Source organism: Bos javanicus, chromosome 11, assembly GCF_032452875.1.
Source record: "Bos javanicus breed banteng chromosome 11, ARS-OSU_banteng_1.0, whole genome shotgun sequence".
Taxonomy (NCBI): Eukaryota; Metazoa; Chordata; class Mammalia; order Artiodactyla; family Bovidae; genus Bos; species Bos javanicus.
Genome location: NC_083878.1, coordinates 86,966,026 through 86,980,311, shown reverse-complemented (window position 1 = coordinate 86,980,311; position 14,286 = coordinate 86,966,026). Strand labels below are relative to the sequence as shown.

General features: G+C 49.3%; 1 protein-coding gene across 1 annotated transcript in view; it reads left to right on the top strand.

The window, feature by feature from the left end:
- HPCAL1 (hippocalcin like 1) overlaps positions 1-14,286 on the top strand; it is a 116,884-nt gene that overhangs the window by 75,258 nt on the left and 27,340 nt on the right. Inside the window, exon 2 of the mRNA XM_061433331.1 lies at positions 11,208-11,294. The gene's annotated coding sequence lies outside the window, so the exon portion shown is untranslated. The remainder of the gene's footprint in view (positions 1-11,207; positions 11,295-14,286) is intronic.

Genomic DNA, 14,286 nt, shown 5'->3' with positions numbered 1-14,286 from the left:
TGACCCTGAGGTGGAGCCTTAAACGCTAGGAGTTTAAGGAGCTTCCATGTGAATTTGTTACCTCCTGTGGTTCCTGCAGCCCCCCTGGGAATTCACGGGATGGGAGCAGCCCCGAAGGATGGGCCACTTGCCCAGGGCCACATGGTGACATGTCAGAGTCCAAATCCGACACTCTTGGGACCATTTCCATGAGAAGAGGGTGCTGGTCCCCAGCCTCCACTTCGGGTGCTCTAGTACTTGCTGTCCAGGGGTGGCAGGTGCCGTAAGGGCTCCCCCACCCCCCGCCCCGGCTAAGACTGACCACAACGGTGGGCCTGTCTGTGGGCAGAACGTGCCCCACATAGAAATGGCTGCACAGGCTTTGGATTCCTCCCCGCTCCCCGCCTCCCTGGACCAGCCGGTGTTTCCCCCATGGCCGCCTCATTGTTCTATGTTGGCAAAGCTTTGCTTTTTCTTCCTCCCTCCGGAACAGGAGGCGCCTCAGACGCCGCCGGGAAGAACTCCAGGCAGAGATTTTATGGCCCCCGGTCCCTTTGGCATCAGGAGCTGGTCGGGGGGAGTGGATCCATGGCCTGAGCTCCGGAGGTTCCAAGAATTCATTAGTGGGCAATGAGCCATTTTATTTTCATTCCTGCCCACGGAGAATCAGGAGTGAACAAGCTTGGATTTTATGTTGGAAGGAAAAGCATTGCCTTTAGAAGTGACCTGCCACCTCTACCCCCGCCCCTACCACTGGGGGGTCCCAGGGAGGTCCCCCCTTTTTGCTTCCCTCAGTTCCAGGGACTCTTACCATCCTTTCCCCAGTACCCAGTATTTTTGTAGCACTCTCTGGTTGTCAGAGTTCTACAACAATTGTGCTTAAAATAAAAAAGTGAACTCCTTGCCCTGTCCTCTGAGCCCCTGCTCCGCCCCCCCCACCGCTGCTCCCCACTTCTGCCTGTTGGCCATGCTTCGGCCACACTCACTTTCTTGCTGCTCCTTGATGATGCCGAGCATGCTGTACCCCAGGGCCTTTGCATTTGCTGCCCCTTCTGCCGAAAGCCCTCATCATAAGGCTATCCCTTCCTCTTCACATGTGTCCCTGACTCTGAGCATCCAAGCAAGAGTTACCGCCCCAACCCCAACCCACCGTGGCGTGCTCAGTTGCTCAGTCGTGTCCAACTCTTTGTGACCCTATGAACTATAGCTTGTCGGGCTCCTTTGTCCCTGGGATGTCCCAGATAGCAATACTGGAGTGGGTTGCCATTTCCTTCTCCAGGAGATCTTCCACATCCCGGGATTGAACCTGCGTCTCCTGCACTGGCTGGCGGATTCTTGACCACTGAGCTGCCCGGCAGTCTTCATCGGATCACTTCGTTTTATTCTTTTCCTAGCAGTTGGTGATCTGCTTACTCTCTCCGTTGCTGTCTTGTTACTGGAAAGGAAGCCTTCTGGAGCTTCATCTGTGTTGTGTGTTGTGGAGGTTTTTTCCAGTTGTTCTGTGGTCCCCCAGGTGCCAGCACACTACAGGCTGTCCCCCGTCGATGGCAGGTGGACGTGAGGATGGTTTTTGGGCTTTTTTAGGCTGTGCAGCTGTGAGCCTTCTTGCTTGTGTCACTGGTGAACCTGCGTCCATCTTTCTGTCAGGAGTAAATCAAGGAGCTGAATTTCTGGGCCAAGCAGTTTGTGTAGTCATCGTTAGTAAATATGTCGTTTTTTCACAATGGTTGGAGATCGTAGGTTCCTTCTGTTTTGTGACCCCAGCTCGGGTACCCTGGGGATGGGAGGGGACACAGGAGCTACAATAAGATATCATGAGCGCTCCCTGGAAGCCGGGAATGCGGCCGGCGCCCAGGGCCCCAGATGACCACAGGGCTGGTGAAGGTGCTGGCTCTGGCCCCGCAGGGCTCAGGGTTTAGCTCACTGCCGCCTTGGGCCCTCTCCAGCTCTGCCCTCTTTTGTGAAGCGTTCTGGCTGTGTGGTCTGACCTGCGAGTCTTGGCTTCCGTGGTATGTCTATGGCTTTCCCATCCCTGGGGACATCTGCAGGATACACAGCCCCTTCAACTCGGTTTTGTTTTTTTTAATATTCATTGTTTGGCTGTATCGGGCCCTAATCGTGGCACGTGGATCTCTGTTGCATCATGTACGTCTCTCTAGTTGTGGCACTCAGGCTTGCTTGCCCTGCGGCATGAAGGATCTTGGTTCCTTGACCAGAGATTGAACCCCTGTCATTTGTATTGCAAGCTGGATTCTTAGCCCCTGACCAGCAGGGAAATCCCTCTAACTCAGTTATTGAATTGAGCAGTGGAGGAAAATGCCTTTGTGTTGTGAAAGTATTCGGCGAGCTACCGCCCCGATTACCTGGGGACCGTGGTGGAATTAGTCATCCTAAAACCACAGTCACCTCAGAAATAGTCATAATCCAAAACCCATCCGTCTCTGACTCCAGACCCATTGTATTTTTCTCCCTCAGGGACTTTGCTTCCTAATTAAGTTGGATTTCAGGATATATTAAAATAATTTGTCATCTCTTGAGCACACATTTGCCCCTGGTGCAAGCGGGCAGATCAGAGTCAGCCCAGGAGGCCTGGGTCTGGGCAAGAGGAGATGTTGAGCCCTGGCAGGAGGAAGCTCGTGTAACTGCCTTTCAAGGATTGGCCAGCAAGGATGCTGGGCACTGAGCCCTCCGGGCCTGGGCCCTAGAGGAGGAACTAGCCCCAGAAATGGCCCTAGAACCCTGGTTTGTTAGCTGGTGGTTCGCAGTCAGCACCCTAGGGTGGCGGATAGGGCGGTTTCAGGGACTGAACTCCTTCATCCCGGACCCAGCGTGTATCCAGAGGGACTCCCCCTCCCCAGCCGCCCCCCAGTGCACCAGATCACCTCCTGGAACGCAAGCAATCCCTTGGAGCTTGGTTTGACTGCCCATCCCCGACATCCAGCACATGACATCTGAGGGTACCTGGTTGGGCTGTGGGTTCCTCGAAAGTCGGGCCGGTGTCCCCTGCACCTAACGCACTCAGCAGGCACTCAGCAAGTGTGGGGGGTGCAAGCTGGGGGCAGGGTGGGGAGCGAGGCTCCAAGGCAGTTTTGCAGCTCAGCTGAGGTCTGAGCCTGCCAGTTCTCACGGTTGGCCACCGTGATGAGCTCTGAGAGCTGTGAGCCCCGGCTGCAGAGCTGGGAGGCCCTGTGCTTTGCCCCCCCGTTCCTGTGAACCTGCTCTTTGCCCTTCTGTCTTCTGGGGTACAGAAGTACAAGAACGCTGGCCTAGACTCCGGTTTGTTTGTTTTTTAATAACTTTATTAAGATACAATCCATGTACCGCACAACTCAGCCATATAAAGTATACAAGGCTATGGCTTTTAGCACATCACCAAATACACGTGCAACTGCCATTGCAGTCAATTTCAGAACGTTCCATCGCCCCCAAAAGAATGTTCGCAACCCTGAAAGAATGTTCCGTCACCCAAAAAGAATGTTCCATCACCCCAAAAGAATGTTCCGTCATCCCAAAAGGAGACCCCATACTCTTTATTTATTTTTGTTGATTTAATTCATTCATCTCATATTTTTCTTTTACCAAACATCAGATAATATGAACAAAGTTATATTGCTCACTATAATTAAATTCTTTTTTTGCTTTATATAAGTTATACACATACTAAAGTGGGTAAAATTCACTAAAGTAAATTAGAAATATTCCAGAACTTTGACCTGTACTTCTCTACTTTGGGACAAAAGAAAGCTTGTCAAGTTTCCCTGGGATCAGGGTCAGGCAGCAAACGGAATGACTATATGCTGCTTTTAAGTTAACATTTCCCATTTTTTAAAGACTAATTTTAGGTTAGAGTTAAAATAATTTTTATCTCAAGTTTGGTGAAAGAACAGAAGCTGGCCATACAAATCCTGTTCATAACCATATGGGCCATTTAAAAAATAAGAAATAATAAAAATAAAACTATACCTATAATCAAGAAAATTCTACTCATCCTGCTAAGAAAAAACAGCTACCAATAACTTATTTTAGAATACTTTAAATACAGATGGAATTTATAATAACTAGATTTCATTGTTTCATTGATTCTTAATGCTTCTCTTTTAATTTTAAAGTAACAGATTACTTCAAAATAAAGCCACACTGCTTAGTATTTTATAATTTCATTCTTTTATAAATTTAAGACTCCCCAAAAAGTCCAGATCCAGGATTACAAAACAAGCAACCTTCAGAATGTATTTTGTTTGGTAGGCGGAATGGTTCTTAATCTTTGGAAGTATAACACCTTCAGGCGGTACTTACTTGCTTGAGATGACCACAACAGTTCCCCACACTGTCACCTTCTAAGCTTGAGATGTGATACTGATGCCCTGTTTTTAATATTATAAAACACAGTTGTTGTTGTTTAGTTGCTCAGTCATGTCCGCCGACTCTTTGAAACCCCGTGGACTGTAGTCCACCAGGCTGCTCTGTCTCTGGGATTCTCTAGGCAAAAATACTGGAGTGGGTTGTCATTTCCTCCTCCACCCCAAACCCTTTCAGTTCAGTTCAGTCGCTCAGTCGTGTCCGACTCTTTGCAACCCCATGAACCACAGCACGTCAGGCCTCCCTGTCCATCACCAACTCCCGGAGTTTACCCAAACTCATGTCCATTAAGTTGGTGATGCCATCTAACCATCTCATCCTCTGTCGTCCCCTTCTCCTCCTGCTTTCAATCTTTCCAAGCAACAGGGTCTTTTCCAATGAGTCAGCTCTTCACATGAGGTGGCCAAAGTTTTGGAGTTTCAGCTTCAGTATCAGTCCTTCCAATGAACACCCAGGACTGATCTCCTTTAGGATGGACTGGTTGGATCTCCTTGCAGTCCAAGGAACTCTGAAGAGTCTTCTCCAACACCACAGTTCAAAAGCATCAATACTTCTGTGCTTAGCTTTCTTTATAGTACAACTCTCACATCCATACATGACTACTGGAAAAGCCATAGCCTTAACTAGACAGACCTTTGTTAACAAAGTAATGTCTTTGCTTTTTAATATGCTGTCTAGGTTGGTCATAACTTTCCTTTCAAGGAGTAAGCATCTTTTAATTTCGTGGCTGCAATCACCATCTGCAGTGATTTTGGAGCCCCCAAAAATAAAGTCAGCTACTGTTTCCACTGTTTCCCCATCTATTTGCCATGAAGTGATGGAACCAGATGCCATGATCTTAGCTTTGTGAATGTTGAGCTTTAAGCCAACTTTTTCACTCTCCTCTTTCACTTTCAAGAGGCTCTTTAGTTCTTCACTTTCTGCCATAAGGGTGGTGTCATCTGCATATCTGAGGTTATCGATATTTCTCCCGGCAATTTTGATTCCAGCTTGTGCTTCCTCCAGCCCAACATTTCTCATGAGGTACTCTGCATATAAGTTAAATAAGCAGGGTGACAATATACAGCCTTGACCTACTCCTTTTCCTATTTGGAACCAGACTGTTGTTCCATGTCCACTTCTAACAGTTGCTTCCTGACCTGCATACAGGTTTCTCAAGAGGCAGGTCAGGTGGTCTGGGATTCCCATCTCTTTCAGTATTTTCCACAGTTTACTGTGATCCACACAGTCAAAGGCTTTGGCATAGTCAAGAAAGCAGAAATAGATGTTTTTCTGGAACTCTCTTGCTTTTTTGATGATCCAGCAAATGTTGGCAATTTGATCTCTGGTTCCTCTGCCTTTTCTAAAACCAGCTTGAACATCTGGAAGTTCACGGTTCACGTATTGCTGAAGCCTGGCTTGGAGAATTTTGAGCATTACTTTACTAGGATGAGAGATGAGTGCAATTGTGCAGTAGTTTGAGTATTCTTTGGCATTGCCTTTCTTTAGAATTAGAATGAAAACTGACCTTTTCCAGTCCTGAGGCCACTGCTGAGTTTCCAAATTTGCTGACATATTGAGTGCAGCACTTTCACAGCATCATCTTTGAGGATTTAAAATAGCTCAATTGGAGTTCCATCACCTCCACTAGCTTTGTTCGTAGTGATACATAAGGCCCACTTGACTTCACATTCCAGGATGTCTGGCTCTAGGTGAGTGATCACACCATTATGATTATCCGGGTCGTGAAGATCTTTTTTGTATATATAGGTTATACACATACTAAAGTGGGTACAATTTTGGCTACCACCTTTAGCTACCACATCTCATTCCGCTATCCACCTTTCCCCAGCCCTAAGAAATGGTTAATCTACTTTCTGTCTCTATAGATTTCCTATTCTGGACATTTTCTATAACAGAATCATACAACATTTGTCCTTTTGTGCTGGTTTCACTTAGCATAATGTTTTCAAGTTTCATCCATATTGTAGCACATGTCAGAACTTCTTTTTATGGCTAAATGATATTACACTGTATGAAAATACCACATTTTGTTTATCCATTCATATAGTAATGAACGTTTGAGTTGTTTAATAATGCTGCTATGAACAAGTTTTTTTATGGACGTTTGTTTTCATTTCTCTTGGGTTTCTTCCTCGGAGTGGAGTTTCTGGGTTATATGATAACCGTACGTTCACTCATTTGAGAAACTGCTAGATTGTTTTCCAAAGTGGCTGCACCATTTACATCACCAACAGCAGTGGGATCCAATTTCTCCAAATCCTCACCAACACTTGCATTGATCTGACGTTTTCTTTTCCAAAAATTTTAGTGGGTGTGAAATGATATCTCATTGTGCTTTTGATTTGCATTTCTCTAATAACTCCCGATGTTGAGCATCTTTTCTTTCATTAGAAAAAAATTTATTTAACTTTGGCTGTGTTGGGTCTTTGTTGCTGCAGACGCTTGTCCCTAGTTCGAGCGAGCGGGGGCTCCTCTGTAGTCGTGGTGCTCAGGCTTCTCGCTGCGGTGGCTTCTCTTGTTATGAGGTCAGGCTTAGGGCTTGTGGGCTTCAGCAGATGCAGCTCTTGGGCTCTAGAGCACAGGCTCAGTAGTTGTGAGGCGCAGGCTTTGTTGCACCACAGCATGTGGAGTCTTCCTGGATCAGGAATCAAACTCACGTCTCCTACATTGCAAGGCGGATTCTCAATCACTGGACCACCAGAGAAGCCCCTGTAGTAAGTTTTTAAATTGAGAGCTGTGAGTTCTACTCTTTTATTTTTCCAGAACTGTTTCAGCTGTTCTGCGTCCTTTGAAGTTCCATATGAATTTTAGAATCAGCCAAATACAAAGCAGTAAGCTGGCATTCTGAAGGGGAACCTGGAGGTTAGTGTGGGGAGTATTGTCATCTTAACAGTGTGAAGTCTTCTGATCTATGAACATGGGATATTTTCCCACTTATTTAGATCTTCTTTCATTTTTTTCAACAATGTTTTGTAGTGTTCAGAATACATTTTGCATTTTTTTGTTAAATTTATTTTATAAATTTTTAAATAATTTTTGATGCTATTGCTTACAGAATTGTTTTCATAATGAAATGTGTTAATTTCATTTTTGGATTTTTAATTGCCTGTATATAGAAATACACTTAATTTTTGTATGTTGATCATGTATCCAGCAACCTTGCTTAAATTATGTTATTAGTTCTATTACATTTTTTTTTAGTGGATTCCTTAGGATTTCCTATATAAAAGATCATGTCATCTGCAAATAGAGATAGTTTTACTTCTTTTCTAATTCAGATGCCTTGTATTTTTTTCTTGCCTAGTTGCCCTGGTTAGAACCTCTAGTATAATGTTGAATTGAAGTGACAGGAGTGGGCATCCTTGTCTCATTCCTCATCTAAAGGTAAAAGCATCCGGTATTTTTACCATTAAGTGTGATGTTGGCTATGAGTATTTCACAAATATCCTCTGTCAGACTGAGGAAGTTTCCTTCTATTCTTAGTTTGAGTGTTTTTATCATGGAAGGATGTTGGATTTTGTCAAGTGCTTTTTCTGCCTCTGTTGAGATTAGCATGTGATTTTTGCTTTTTATTTTACTGTATGATGTACTACATTGTTTTCAGATGGTAAACTATCCTTGCATTCCTGAGATAAATCCCATTTGGTATGATGTATAATTCTTTTTATTCTTTATGTTACTGGATTTGCTATGCTGGGTTTTTTTTTGTTTGTTTGTTTTTGAGGGCTTGTTTGTTTTTCTTTTCATCCTTGTCCATTAGGGACATTGGTCTGTAGCTTTCTTCTCTTGTGGAGACTTTGTCTGGTTTTGCGATCAAGGTAGTACTAGCCTCATAGAACCAGTTGGGAAGTGTTCCTGCCTCTTCTGTTTTTTGGAAGAGTTTGTGAAGAATTGTTATTAATTCTTTAAATGTTTATAGAACTCAGCAGTGAAACCATCTGGGCCTGGTGGGGACTTTTGTTCATGAGTAATTTTTTGATTACTAATTCAGTCTCTTGCCTTGTTATAGGTGTGTCAGACATACTTCTTCTTGAGTCAGTTTCAGTGGTCTGTGTCTTTCAAGTTGGCTTCGATTCTTACAAGAGTGTTTTCAAGGCTTCTCTGTGCTCTTTTAGTCATTGTTGACATTTATTGCATCTTCCTATGAGCAAGTATTTTGTATGTGTGTGCATTTGCTCACGGAATCTTTTAAGAGGTTGATGAACTAGGTAGGATTATCATCATCTCCATTTTACATCCTGGAAGACTGAGGCAGAGAGAAGGTAGATAATGGGTCACACAACTAGGAAATAGGAGAGCTAGGATTTGAGCCCAAGCAGCCCAGCCACGGAGCCCTCTCTGCTCTCCCAGGGCCTTGCTCTGTGCTAGGAGCTGGGAGTACCACAATGAGTCAAAGCTGGTCACGGCCTGAGTCACCCCCCACCCAGAGACCCCAGACCTAGGAGAGGGAGGTGCCTTGGGCATAAAGTGAACAAAAGGCTGGGAGGTCAGGATGGGCCCCAGAAGAAAGGGACCCAGGTGAAGTGGGCCTTGAAGGAGGGTCCAATGCAGGGGGTGTGTGTGGGTGAGTCAGGGAGTGTGCTCCCTTCCCAGGGCTTTTGTCTTCTACCTCTCCTCTCTCCCAAGTGCTCGGAGAAAGGAAAGGGCGTCACAGCCCTTGGATGCTGATGCCCCGCCTGGCAGGAGTTTGGAGCACTAGGTTCCAGCCCAGGAGGTCTGTTTGAATCACCCAAGCATCCACAGTTTGTTCTCCTAGAGAGGAAGTGGCATGACCATTTGTAAGACAATTGAGAGACAGAAATCAGGAGCAACCAAACATAACTCAACATAATTATTTCTGCATAATGACTTCTGCCTCTTGATTCCGTCTCCAGCGATGACTGTCATCTGTATCTGTCACAGGAAAGCTGGTGGCCGGGGAGCCCCTGTGGCTTAGCCGATAGAGCCAGGAGGAAATTTGCAATTTGAGTTAATGGAGTGTTCCCAAGCAGACTGGGAGCCAGAGCCTTCTGGAAGGATGGCTCCTCCTGCTGGGAGACCTGGGATCAGAGCTGGCCCAGCCTCCCCAAGGGATCCGGCCCGTCCACCGTGTCACAGCTGGGGACACTGAGGATGGCGGGGGTCATAGGGCCCACCCCAGTCACAGGGCCTCCCAGCACAGAGGAGCACCTCTGCTGTCCCCACTCCACAGAGCTCTTCCTGGGAGAGCTGGGGCGTGTCTGGAGAGACAGGACAGTGTCCACCTGGACTAGGAATGCTGTCACGGTCCCCGAGCAGATCCTTGAGCTTGATGTTCATGCAGGTCTGTCCCCCAGAGGCTAGAAATGGTGGGGCCTTTGTGCAGATGACCTGCAGCTGGGGGAGGCCCCCCTGTGACATTAATGGTGCAGAGTGGCTGGAGGGTGCCACCCCCCACCACCACCACCTGCAGGAGGACCACAGGCCCGGGGCACACACGATCCAACGCTGGAAAAGCAAAAGCCCCCTAACCTGAGAGGGTGCTTGCCTGTGGCATTCCCACGCCTCCTATAAGCTCCTGTAATTGACGAGGGCATCTGCAAAGAGCAGAGGTGGGTTTGGGGGTGTACATTTTGGGCATCCCACTTGGCTGCATGTGACCTTGACACACGTCCCCAAATCTGTTTGCTCCTCTGTAAACTGTGGGGTTAGAATGGACCCTCCCCGCCAGGGCTGACAGGAGGTCAAGATGATAAAATGACCACCAGACACATTGCTTCGGGCATATTCTGCCACTGATTCCAACTTACTGGTTTTCACCCGGGTGACCTTGTGGAGGACCCTGGATCCTGACCAGGCTTTAATTTCCCTGAGTGTCCAAGCAGGGCTCCAGAGTCATGAGATGACTTAGCTGAGATCGTTGACATGAGCTCACCTTTAGAAAAATAGGGGACGAGGTGAGCAGAGGGGGATTTTAGGGCAGGGAAGCTGCCTCGTATAATATTAATATTATAACGTAGATGGTAAAGGACAGGGGAGCCTGGCGTGCTGCTGTCCATGGCATCGCAAAGAGTCGGATGTGACTGAGCAACCAAACAACAGGAAGTTACACGTTTGTTCAAACCCACAGAACATACAACACCAAGGACAAGCTCCTGTGAGCTCTGGCCTGGGGGCAATGACGTGTATCTGTGTAGGTCCACTAGTTGTAACATAGGTACCCAGTCTGCAGGGGGAGGACGGTGAACATGAGGAGGGCTGTGTCTGGGGACAAGGGGTAGGTGGGACCGCTGTACTTTCTGCTCTGCTTTGCTGCGAATGAAAAAACTGCTCTAAAAAATAAAGTCTATTAAGAGTGTTACATGTAGGTACATACTGGTGTATATGTGTATACATAAAGTACGTCAGTGACCTCCAGTGAGCGTATCTGGTGGGGAGATGCGTGGTGTTTGCATCTCCAGGTCTTGAATCCTAGCAGTGAGTGTCAGTGATGTAGCGGGCATATGAAGCCCTGCATTGCTGAAGAGGGTAGAATTCTGACTGAGCACAAGTGCACTGTGATTTCACTCATGTCCATGGGATGCATTTGGGGACACTCATTTCTCAAACAGGGATTATTTATTGAGCGCCTGCTGCATGCAAGCTCTGAGCCAGGCACTGGCTGCCCAGAAATGAAGGCACAGACTCTCTGCCCTTGTGCAGCTCACAGTCAGTTCAGGAGAGATGCAGCCCTCATTCTGCAGGGGCAAGGAGAGCCCTGCCAGCCCCCACGGAGGAAGAGAACCTTGTATTACGGAAGGATCATGGGAAAATGTGTGTAGATTGTACGGAAGCGACTGGTGAGGAAGTCAGTGGGCTCTGGGTCTGGGTGGACCCGCCACATGTGACCGATCTGTCCTCTCTTCCAGGGCATGGTCTAGCAGCCTGGGCCAGGACGTGGAAGCGGCCTCCAAGGTTCTGACCCCTGCTTTCTCTCCACCTCCTCTCGGCCTTGGGTAAGTGCTCTGGTGTGGTGGGGGCGGGGGGGAGGCGGCAGGTGAGATGGGGTGAGGACGGGCCTCTGAGGGGCCTCTCCTCTCTGTGGGGTCCTGTCCACGTGCCAGCGTGTGGGGACTTGACCCAGTCAGTGGAAAGAATGGGGAAGGCTTTAGGGGGACAGTCTGCCCAGCGCCCCCATGATAGCGCAGTCTCGCCCCCACATCCCGTGGGTGGGGCCTTCCTGCCTCTCTTGCTTGGACACCAGGGTGTGGACTTCCTGAGGGAGGGGCGTTTCTGCTGCTGCCTTGCTTTCCTTCTCTCACCTTCCCCGCTCACCCAGTGAAAGCACTCGCCAGTGTGGGCCAAGAGACCCAGGGGACAGACTTCAGAGTGGGTCTCTGGGCTTTTCTCCCCAAAGAAAACAGACACAGCTCCATGTGGAAGCAGACACGGCCACTTTCATTGGTCTGATCTTTCACCAGCCCTGTCGGAGCTGGGAATGTGGAGGGGGCAGGAGCTGGCTCTGGCTACCTGGATATCACTTGTGTACAGAGGCCCAGCTGGAGGCTGGTGGGTGGGCACAGGGGCACAAGGGGCAGTGCCTGGCCAGGTTGAGTCCTCCTGAGGCTAGTAGCTGGGTGTCAGGAGCTGGAGCAGGTGGAGGGGTCCAAAGAGGGCAGAGGAGGTGGTCCCTGGTGTCTCCTTCCGTCCCGAGGCCCCCTGGGTGTTTCATTTCTCACCCAGCAAAGACTCAGTAACCCTTAGCCCCCAACCCCCGAGAGATCAGAAACTCTGGGAGGCAGATGGCACCTCTGACAACGAATGTCCTTGGTCGGGATGTCCTGGACCAAGTGATGGGAAGTGGGAGGACCCCCTCTCTCTGCCCCTCTCACTTTGGTGATGGACAGGAGGACCTGTCCCCCAAGTCTTCCATCTCCGTCTACCTGCTGCAGGCACCTGAGTGCTAAAGCTGCAGGTCCCAGCCTCCTGCCAGCAATCACTCATTCATCCCCTCAACAAAGTGTGTACTGATCATTCACACTAGAGCGTCCAGGCTCTGGGCCTCCAGTGGAGAACTGACTTGAATAAAACCTGGCCCCAGGGACTCCATATTCTAGTTCAGGGAAGAGAGAGAGAATTCAGTAAAATATAGAGAAAAAAAATAAAGTAGGAAAGGGGATAAGAATGTGTGTTGGGGTGACAGTTTTGGACAGAGGAGTTAGAGAAGGCCTCACTGAGAAGTGCCCTGAGCCTAGATGCAGTGGAGGCGAGGGAGCAGTTTGGTATCAGAGGAAGAGCCAGTGCAAAGGGCCTGTGGCAGTAGCACGTCTGAGGGATTCGGGGGCAGCAAAGAGATCCATGTCACGGGAGGGGATGCACAAGTGCGGGGAGAGGGGATGGGCCAGACAGCTGCTGGGGGTGTAGTTCATGCGTGAGGAGTGGGACACTCACAACACGAGCCCAACAAGGAGCAGCATCTCAGTGCAGTCGAAACCACCCTGCATGGGGAGCCCCTCGCTCACTTCACACGTAATTGTTCCTCGCAGAGACTTAAGCACTGCTCTAAAGATGCTGGATGAAGAGGGGCATGGAGACAGGGCTTCTGCAGGACAAGAGGCCAGGAGAGCAAGGCCGCAGGCTGACTCTGAATGTGGTCCACCTGGCTGTCCCGATGTGGCCTCAGAGTGGAAACTGTGGTGGCTTCGAGGCAGGGCACCCGGAAAGGGAAATCCTTCCTAGGTTGTACGTTGAGGGTTATTTTTAGAGTGACCAGCAATGACTTTGCAATATCATTTCCTGTGGGTGTCCCCTCCAACCCTCAACCACAGGAACGGGCCCTGCATGACAGGCCTCGTGGGCAGATGCGTGCTCACTTGCACGTACACACACGTGCACACATGGTGGTGCCCACAGGTTGGCATTCTCATCCACTGCACAGTCAGTGGAGGGATGGGGACCATGTCCTGGCCCGCCTGCAGGATGGCGAGCCCCAGGTCAGAGACACACTGTCTTCAACATCCCTGAGCTTCTGCTCCAGGTGGGGTTCTGCACGAGATGGCTGCACGCGTGCCAAGAGTGGGAGGCCTGGCCCCAGGCTCACACCTGCTCAGGAAGGAGAAGGGCAGGGGTCAAAGAAAGGGCACCTGCCGGTCTGTCTTTGCTCAGCTCCCAAGGGGTGAGACAGAGAGAGAGGTTCCATAATGCGCAGACGAAGGATAAAGTGATGTCCCCAGGGTCTCGCTGACTGCTGGCCCCTGAGCCAGGTCTGAGCCCACCTGGACTGTCCCCCTAGATCATCCACCTCTCCTATCGGGCCCTCACTTATCTTTCTCCCTTCACATCCAGCCCAGGCCCAGGCCCATGGCCACGATTTCTGGGACAGCCTGCATTTCACATTTCCTGTCCTGTGGATCCCTCAAATTTCCTTGGGTTGGTCAGACCCCAGGGGCACGTTGGTCACTTAGCAACACCCATGTCACAGGGCGGCTATTCTGAGGACTTCAGAGGATCTCCAGGAAACTGGCTCCTCCACGGATGTCACAGAATATCGGAGTCAGAGGGGCTCTGATGGGCAATGTGGAGACCTTAAGGGGCCAGGAAGATGGGCTCTTGGGCACGCCGAACAGCATGCCAAGGCCGCAGATGCACTGAACTGCTAAGCCTGCAGAGGATCTGGGGCTGCCTGCCAGGGGCGCCCTTGCCCTCGTCGCCCTTTATCGCCCTCTTTCCTTGCTTCCTTTCACCAGCTACGCGGCTGCCCTGTGCTTTAGATGTGCCGATCGGCTGTGGGATTATTGCTAGCCACGCCCTGAGAAACTGAAACTCAGTTCTCCGTCTTTGGGGAAAAGAATCGGGAAGGACCTGAGCTACAAGCCTGGAATGCCGCCTTCCTTCCCTCCCCTTTCTGTCCCCACCACACCAGCACCACGCTTGATTCAGAGTACAGACTAACTCAGGGTAAGGAAGGAAAGAGGGATTCACACCTTCCTTCCTTCCCAGCTAGAGTGG